The sequence below is a fragment of the Mus musculus genome, chromosome 6 (genome assembly GCF_000001635.26).
Source record: "Mus musculus strain C57BL/6J chromosome 6, GRCm38.p6 C57BL/6J".
Taxonomy (NCBI): domain Eukaryota; kingdom Metazoa; phylum Chordata; class Mammalia; order Rodentia; family Muridae; genus Mus; species Mus musculus.
In genome coordinates this window covers 128,913,822-128,922,031 of record NC_000072.6, presented here as the reverse complement: position 1 = coordinate 128,922,031, position 8,210 = coordinate 128,913,822, and the positions used below count along the sequence as shown (strand labels likewise).

Genomic DNA, 8,210 nt, shown 5'->3' with positions numbered 1-8,210 from the left:
CATCCAGAATTTTCAGCCCTGCCTTAACCACTTGATAACATGTGAAAAGGAACAAAAAGGCTCCTAACACTGGAGAAAGTTCAAGGCCAAACATACCTTGTAAAGCTATTTCCCACTTTACTTCTGATAGACTGTTTTGAATTTCGTTAGAAAGTTCAAGGCCAGACCTACCTTGTAAACCTATTTCCCACTTTACTTCTGATAGACTGTCTTGAATTTCGTTAGAAAGTTCAAGACCAGACCTACCTTGTAAAGCTATTTTCCACTTTACTTCTGATAGACTGTCTTGAATTTCATTAGAAAGTTCAAGGCCAGACGTACCTTGTAAAGCTGTACTTACGGGTACCCCTGTTCCCCAGGTGAAGAGTTCTGAATCCACGCAGTTGAATCCTTCTCAACAGTCTGTGTTGCGGGAACACTTCATTACCACCGTTCCCCAGCTGAAGAGTTCTGAATCCACACGGGATCCTTCTCAACAGTCTGTTTTATGGGAACCTTTATGACCGTGACCCGCAGTTCTGGTTCCGGAATGAGGGATTTTCCTTGCGCTGGTGATGGAAATTCCCGTCCCGGGTTTTCTCGTCCCGGGTTTCGGCACCAACTCTTACACGCGTTCGCGACCGGCCAGGAAGAACGCAACAAACTGGAATCTTCTGCAGCAAAAGCTTTATTGCTTACATCTTCAGGAGCAAGAGAGAGAATGGCAAAATCCCGTCCCTTTTAAGGAGAATTATCCTCCGCCTAGGACGTGTCGCTCCCTGATTGGCTGCAGCCCATTGGCCGAGTTGTCGTCACGGGGAAGGCAGAGCACATGGAGTGAAGAACTACCCTTGGCACATGCGCAGATTATTTGTTTACCACTTAGAACACAGGATGTCAGCGCCATCTTGTAACGGCGAATGTGAGGGCGGCTCCCCACATCATCCCATTATAATCTTTAGCACAGCTACTCTACCTTTTCATATGAATAAACAAAAATCAAAGTCTATCATCAGGCTATTGTGCTTCAACATTTGATGTCTTTACCCCCCCTGAGGCCTTTGATTGATATCCATACATGTGTCATTCATGCACATGGAAGCACACATTACCAGGCTTAGCTGTGCATCATCAAGGTATAGAACCAGTGCTTGCTGCAGCACTCATAAACCACTGCCACTTCATGCTTGGCTGAATGCATCTTCAGCTTTCCAAACTTACTCATTAATACATGAACCCCACAAAAATCTTTTTGTAAATGACTACAATGAATTCCACTGATTGATGGAAGTTATTGGGGCCCCTATACTATACCTTTCCAGTGAATTGGTGAAGCTCAGTCTATCCCACTGATGCAGACATAGTGGAGCATGACTGTGATCCAAACCCTTGAGAAGCAGTGGAAGGTGGAGCTCCAAGGTCCAATCCAGCCTGGTCTACAAAGCACATTCAAGGGAAGTCATGGCTGCACAGAGAAATTTTGTCTCAAAAAAGAAAAAGAAACAAAGAATACAAACAAATAAAAGCTCCCACTGAAATGTTTCCCATCCAAGCTGGAGCTCTTGGTTTCTGATGATGAGAGTTTAGAGGAGGTTCCCAGGAACCCTGCAGCCTGTGCATTTGAACAGGTGCAGTTGGGCAAAGAGTGGACTGATGAGCAGTGGTTTGCGGGGCAGTTAGGGCCCCAAGTGCCCAAATGCAGTTCTGTCTACTTGCTACATAGCTTGCTTAAAGCAAGGAAACATTTTAATTGGTAAAGGAGTGGACACGAGCTAGCCCAGAGGCCACCACAACACTAAGGATTTAAGTCAAATCCCAGCAAGGATAGGGTTTCTACAATTGCAGCTAGTAAATGGAAAGGCAGAAAAGGCAATTAGATATGAGGGGATTTAGAGCTTGCAGAGGGAAGGGGGTTAGATCTGACAGGACTCTGTTTGCTTCGGCCATACGTCCAGAACAAGGGTTTATTTTTCCTCCTTTCCAGTACACTTGCCTTCACTCAGCCTTTCCTGTCTCATAGCCACAATTGTCAATCATCACAACACAGGAACACAGGAGAAGGAAAAGCAGTCTGAAACATGCAAGCTGTTATATTCAGTGTTGTCTGTAAACCTCCAAGGGTGTTCTGATGACTCTCTGTGCAGGCTGATCCAGTGGTCAGAAGCCCCAGTATATCTCTTCAGGAAAGCCTGTCATCAAACACAGAAAGTAAATGTGTGTGTCTACCAGTTACAGATGCCCTTGAAGTCTCTCTGCCCTAAGGCCTTCTCTAGGGATGGCAGGAGAGTGTAACTGAGGAGCATAGGCTCTGGAGCCAGAGGGGCACTCAATTCTCAGTGGATTCATTTGATGTCTATAACACTACAGTATCAGTATTTAAGTGACAAAATCCTCTGTGAGTGGAAGACTCCCAGTTTATGCCTGTCTCTCTAGTATACTGTCAGTGGTGCTCATTTGTATACAATGTATCAACCCAAGCATGGGAAATAATACTAAAGGGTAAATAACTAAAAACACGAATAAGAGCCTTTAAAAAATATTGTATTCCAGAATTAAAGTAATATAGATGAGGTTTTGCTTACTATCATCAGTAATTAATTGCTCTGCTAAAAACGACATTGCATAACAGGTATTCTGGGTACCAGCTATATTTCAAACATTATGGATTAAGCCAAAATGTTTATCCTTAAATGACTTCAAATTCGTTGAGCCTGCATTTACCAAACAAGAGACATTGTAATTTGAGGTATTCAAACATTCTTCTAGTAATTTTGCCATTGTTACTTTTCACTTCAAATAGAAAAGTAAGTCGGAAAATCCCAATTAAAAGTTTTGTTTTGTTTTGTTTTGCTTTATTTTAAATCAGCCCAGGTGAACTAATGGCTTAGGGATGCTTGCCTCTGTTCAGATTGTGATGGAACATAACAATCAGAAGCAGTGAACAACACCTACAGTTGGTTTTCATGGTTAAAAATATAACTTAAAAACACCAATGTTCAATGTCAGGAGAGAGAATCGGACCAGTGTTTTGGACAGAGTAAGATAACATAAATCTATGTTGTTCTATATTTAAAAATATAATAAAGTTTAAAAAATAGAAGAATGACCTAGGATGAAATAAAAATGCATATAAAAAAAGCTAGAGAGTTATGGCCACAATAAGCAACAAAAACTTGAGGTATCTTCTTTTTGGTAAAGCACGCAGGCCCTACTAAAGTCAGTCAGTGGGACTGACAAGTCCCTCCATCCACTGCACGTGTCACTTCCTCTTTATTATTTTACCCAAGAAAAACAAATTTTGCTGCCAGACATTGCCAAAATGTTCCATGAAATGGTTTCTAGGTAGCCTTAGGTATCTACAACTATGCATGTGATCTCTTCACATGAACTGCTGATACATGTCTTAAAGGTTCTTAGAGAGCTAAGGGTCTAAATAAGAATGTCTAAACAGACCTCCAAACAAAGCAGTAGAAAGATAATAAGTAAATAACAAACAAATCTGAAAAGGAAAGAGATTTCAGGAATGCTTATTCCTCAAAGAGGGAGCTTTAGAGCAAAGACCACATCTTTTTTTGTTTCCTTGTTTGTTCGTTTTTATAATGGAAACAAGCATTTTATTTTTTTTGAAAAATTTTTATTGGGTATTTATTTCATTTACATTTCCAATGCTATCCCAAAAGTCCCCCACATCCTCCCACACCCACTCCCTTCCCACCCACTCCCACCTTTTGACCCTGGTGTCCCCCTGTACTGAGACTGAGTTTGGAGCTGAGACAAAAGGATGAACCATCTAGAGGCTGCCATACCTGGAGATCCATCCCATAATCAGCCTCCAAACGCTGACACCATTGCATACACTAGCAAAGACCACATTTTAAAGTACCTTGCATACTTGAAGCAACGACTCAAATTGTCTAACTCAGATTATGTACAATAGATACTGCTTTCAATATTGTCAGAAGTCTGCTAATGTGTTAATATTTAAGCTTATGACAGACAGACTCCCAAAGGCTAACAGTTACCCACCCAAGACTCCAAGATGATAACGAACATAGTTATAAAATGTTGCTTGGATTGTGGCACAACACCATCATTGCCCTGTCCAGGATTGGTCTACCCTGTGGACAAAACTGGATACACTGAGAGTCAAGTGCCTCATCTTGCCTAAGTCATGGTGGGTAATTTCTCATTTCACATGTATGTATTCCACAGAGGAAAAGCTTTTCATCTTCTGGCCTTCACAGCCTGACTCCACGCACGTTGCTATGGACACCACAGAGCCCTGGGAACTGTTTAGATAGTGGACTATAGATGAACTCTGTCATTTTCAATTAATATACTTCTAAATTATAATTTACTCTTCTCCAGATTTCTGACTACATTGATAGCTAAGGAAACTGTAGCTTGACAGCTAGAAAACAGACCTAGCTCCTTACCCCTGAGGTAATCCACCATTATATTTGCTCATCGGCAATTTGTTAACTACCTAAGACTTCGAGATTTGTTACAGATTTCACAATATGTTACACAACTTCAGATGTAAGCTTCCACAGATGTAGCCAGTTACTCCTTACCTAAACTGAGTTTCCAGCAACTGAATGCATCATATTTCCTCTTCTTGCTATGTCACTAACTTTATTTGAATTCTTATAAATTTGCCTAACCCTAATAAAATATTCCACAATATGATCCAACTATATAATCACAAATTCAAATTTTAAGTTTTCTTTGAATGTATTTCAACTGAGTTTAAAGTGTTTCTCATGCTGAATCTACACTATAATCTGTCAAGCTCAAATATACATTTTATTTGATTGTACTTTAACTATAGACTTAAGGTGTTTCTTTTGCTATATGATCAACAGTATTTACAAGGTCAAGGCTTTGAGTTTTCTTTGTCTCTCAATTATAAACTTAAAATTGTTTCTTCTTCTGTTTATCCAGTCTCCTAAACAGAAGGAAAAAGCCCATCTTGCTCCTTCTGCTCCACAAAATGTTTTTGTCTTCCCTAAGCTCATCTTACTTTTCAGGTTGACAAATTTATCTCTTTTGTAAACTTGTAAGCTGCAGGAAACCCACACATATGTACTGCTCATGGACCAAATAGACTCTGTCCAGGTAAGTACACCTGCCTATTCCTGAGGGTGCGATTCCTCTACTGTGCCCAGAAATGGAAACTCACCTCCAACCACCAAGACCTAAGGGATTCAAATGTACACCTAAGAAAAACAAGTCTATTCTCAGAAATGTACTTAACTTCATTCTTTACCTATAATGTGTGTGTGTGTGTGTGTGTATGTGTGTTTGTGTGTGTGTGTGTGTTTCAACATCTTGTCAAGTCCAGGCATTTACTACATCTAGGACAGCTCCAGAAAAGCAAACTACAGATGCCCCAATCTTCTCTCACAGACACAGATGCTTCTACTGAACCTGTTCCTTCCGATGTATCCACAGATGGTTCTACAGACCCTGGACAGCAAGGAAACAGCCAACTCTCCTAAGACAGGACCAACATTCCCATTCCCATTTTTCTAGGTTTTCTAGAGACAGGGCACTCCACAATCATCAGGAAGTACCTAAAGATCATGACAACCCTATTTCTGCTCCACCATCACCCCTTCCTGATTTTTTAAAAATTAAACCGAAACCTAATACTGGCATTTTGTCTGGACTGCACCCCAGGGTTACTTGGCAATAGCAAGATGTGCCTGACTCACTAAAAAAGGGGCTGCTTGCCCCTCCTCTCCTCTTGCTCTCTTCCTCCTTTCTTCTGTTGCCCCTCTTTCCCCATTGCCCTTACCACTCTCTCTCCACATGTTCAAGGTTGGTCTCCTCTCCTCTCCTCTCCTCTCCTCTCCTCTCCTCTCCTCTCCTCTCCTCTTCTTCTCTCTCTCTCTCTCTCTCTCTCTCTCTCTCTCTCTCTCTCTCTCCCTCTCTCTCTCTCTCTCTCTCATCTCTCTATCTTTCTCTGTCTCTGCTACCCTCTCAACTCTCCCCTCCATGACCTGAATAATCTCCGTTCCATACTATACCTTCACGAGGCTGGTCCCTCACGGGGAAGAGATGCTTCAGCATGGGACGGTGGATGCACCCCTGTCCCTCTCACCTGACTACACATGCACCAAATACATTCCCTCTCTCCTTATCTTTTTTATAAAACACAAGTAGAATTTTTCTCCCAAAGCCTGCCCATATATACAAGTAACCATGCATGACTATGATGTTTTACAAGCATTGCTGAATATGAAGTAAAATTAAATAATATATTATTATTATTAATTCAAGAATACTATCTACAGTTAATACATGTAATTTCTTGACATGAAAATTTTTATTCTCCAATAATTATTAAGTAAGGCATTCTGTACAATAAGCACTAAGTACACAAGCAGAAATATTATATTTATAAAATATAATATATTTATATATTCCTAAATTTATATAGGAATTTTCTGCCCTTACTGAACAGCCTTTTTTACATTTCTTTTCATTCTTTGCCAATTTCCAAAATTTATACTGAATGCTTACTGATAACTTTTAAAAGTTTCTAAAAACTTTCTTGCCCATTCTATGGTTTAAAGTCTCTGACTTCTTATTCCTTTAACTCTGTGCTTTAGTTAATGTTATATCTCTTTGTGAGCTTAAGTCTTTCTTACTATTCTGTGTTAAGAAATTAACTCTTTCTTCACTCTTTACTACTTGTACTTTTATGAATGCTAATATCTGGCAATTAACTCATACTGCTTAGCAGCTAGGAATTAAGTGAAAAGATTGACTGCTGGTGCTCCTTTAAAGGAAAGGAAAAGAATTAAGATGTTTTAGACAGGAAAACATACACAGTCAATTATACTTTCAAACATCCTACATACACATTCTCTCTGCCCAGGCCAGATCTTCAGTCACAATCAACTCCACAGACATTCATACATGTTTGTATACGTACTCATACACCTATACACATGCTGCAGAACAGAAATCACACATGCTGCAGGAATATTAGGAATAGATAGCTTGCCCTTTATCCCTGTAGTAGACAGGTATTTTTCATGCCTTCTGCAATGAGTTTTTTTTTTTTAATTTTATAAAAATGTTTATTTTTTTCTTTTTTAATATTTTTATTAGGTATTTTCCTCATTTACATTTCCAATGCTATTCCAAAAGTCCCTCATACCTTCCCCCCCACCCACTCCCCTACCCACCCACTCCCACTTTTTGGCACTGGCATTCCCCTGTACTGAGGCATATAAAGTTTGCACGACCAATGGGTTTCTCTTTCCACTGATGGCAAACTAGGCCATCTTTTCATACATATGCAGCTAGAGACAAGAGCTCCGGGGTACTGGTTAATTCATATTGTTGTTCCACCTATAGGGTTGCAGATCCCTTTAGTTCCTTGGGTACTTTCTCTAACTCCTCCATTGGGGGCCCTGTGAGCCATCCAATAGCTGACTATTAGCATCCACTTATGTGTTTGCTAGGCCCCGGCCTAGTCTCATAAGAGACAGCTATATCAGGGTCCTTTCAGCAAAATCTTGCTTGTGTATGAATGGTGTCAGCATTTGGAGGCTGATTATGGGATGGATCCCTGGATCCGCAATGAGTTTTTAAGTAAAGAGTTACTACTTTGTACAAGGTTTACTCACCAAAGTTCCAGCCAGCATGCAAAACTTCCTTCCTTCCTTGGTGTCCTGTAATTGGCACCACTTGTCGAAGTCTACTGCATTGTGGTCTAAAAGGTGGAGCTGCATTAACAGGACATGGGGTGAACAACAACAACAGCCAATGCATAGTTCATTTCATATTCCAGCATCTTTTATACAGAAAGCAGAATAAAGATTTCCCAGTTACTAGTTCCCACCAGGTGCTGTTTACCTAGCAATAGCTTATCTTGGTTTAAGGTGACTCAAACTTCCTTGCAGACTGAGAAATCTATCTGCAGTCCAGCTCTTTGGTGTGATGTTTAATTAAACCATAAACAAAGTTACTTCCTCATGAGAAAAGGAACAGAAAGGCCAGTTCCTCAGGTTTGCAGCTTACTTGGCACAACATCAGGATTCTCTGCTTGAGAATGTATGCCTCCTCTTTATCTTAGTGTGCTAACATTAACAGAAACCCTTCATTGTCCAGTAGCTAGAGAGCTGGGAGCAGTCTCCTCAAGCCATTTATCTGCATACCTTGTTCCAGAGTTCAAGGCCCTCTTTAGGGAAGTCCTCTTGATTCACATAAGGCTC

General features: G+C 40.4%; 1 long non-coding RNA gene across 1 annotated transcript; it reads right to left on the bottom strand.

The window, feature by feature from the left end:
- Positions 1 to 1,972: 1,972 nt before the first annotated feature.
- Positions 1,973 to 7,918, bottom strand: Gm38905. Its single transcript, XR_001785375.1, has 3 exons — positions 7,852 to 7,918; positions 7,623 to 7,721; positions 1,973 to 2,168 (listed from the first exon to the last, which is right to left on the bottom strand). It is a non-coding gene; the product is annotated as a predicted gene, 38905 (long non-coding RNA).
- Positions 7,919 to 8,210: the final 292 nt, after the last annotated feature.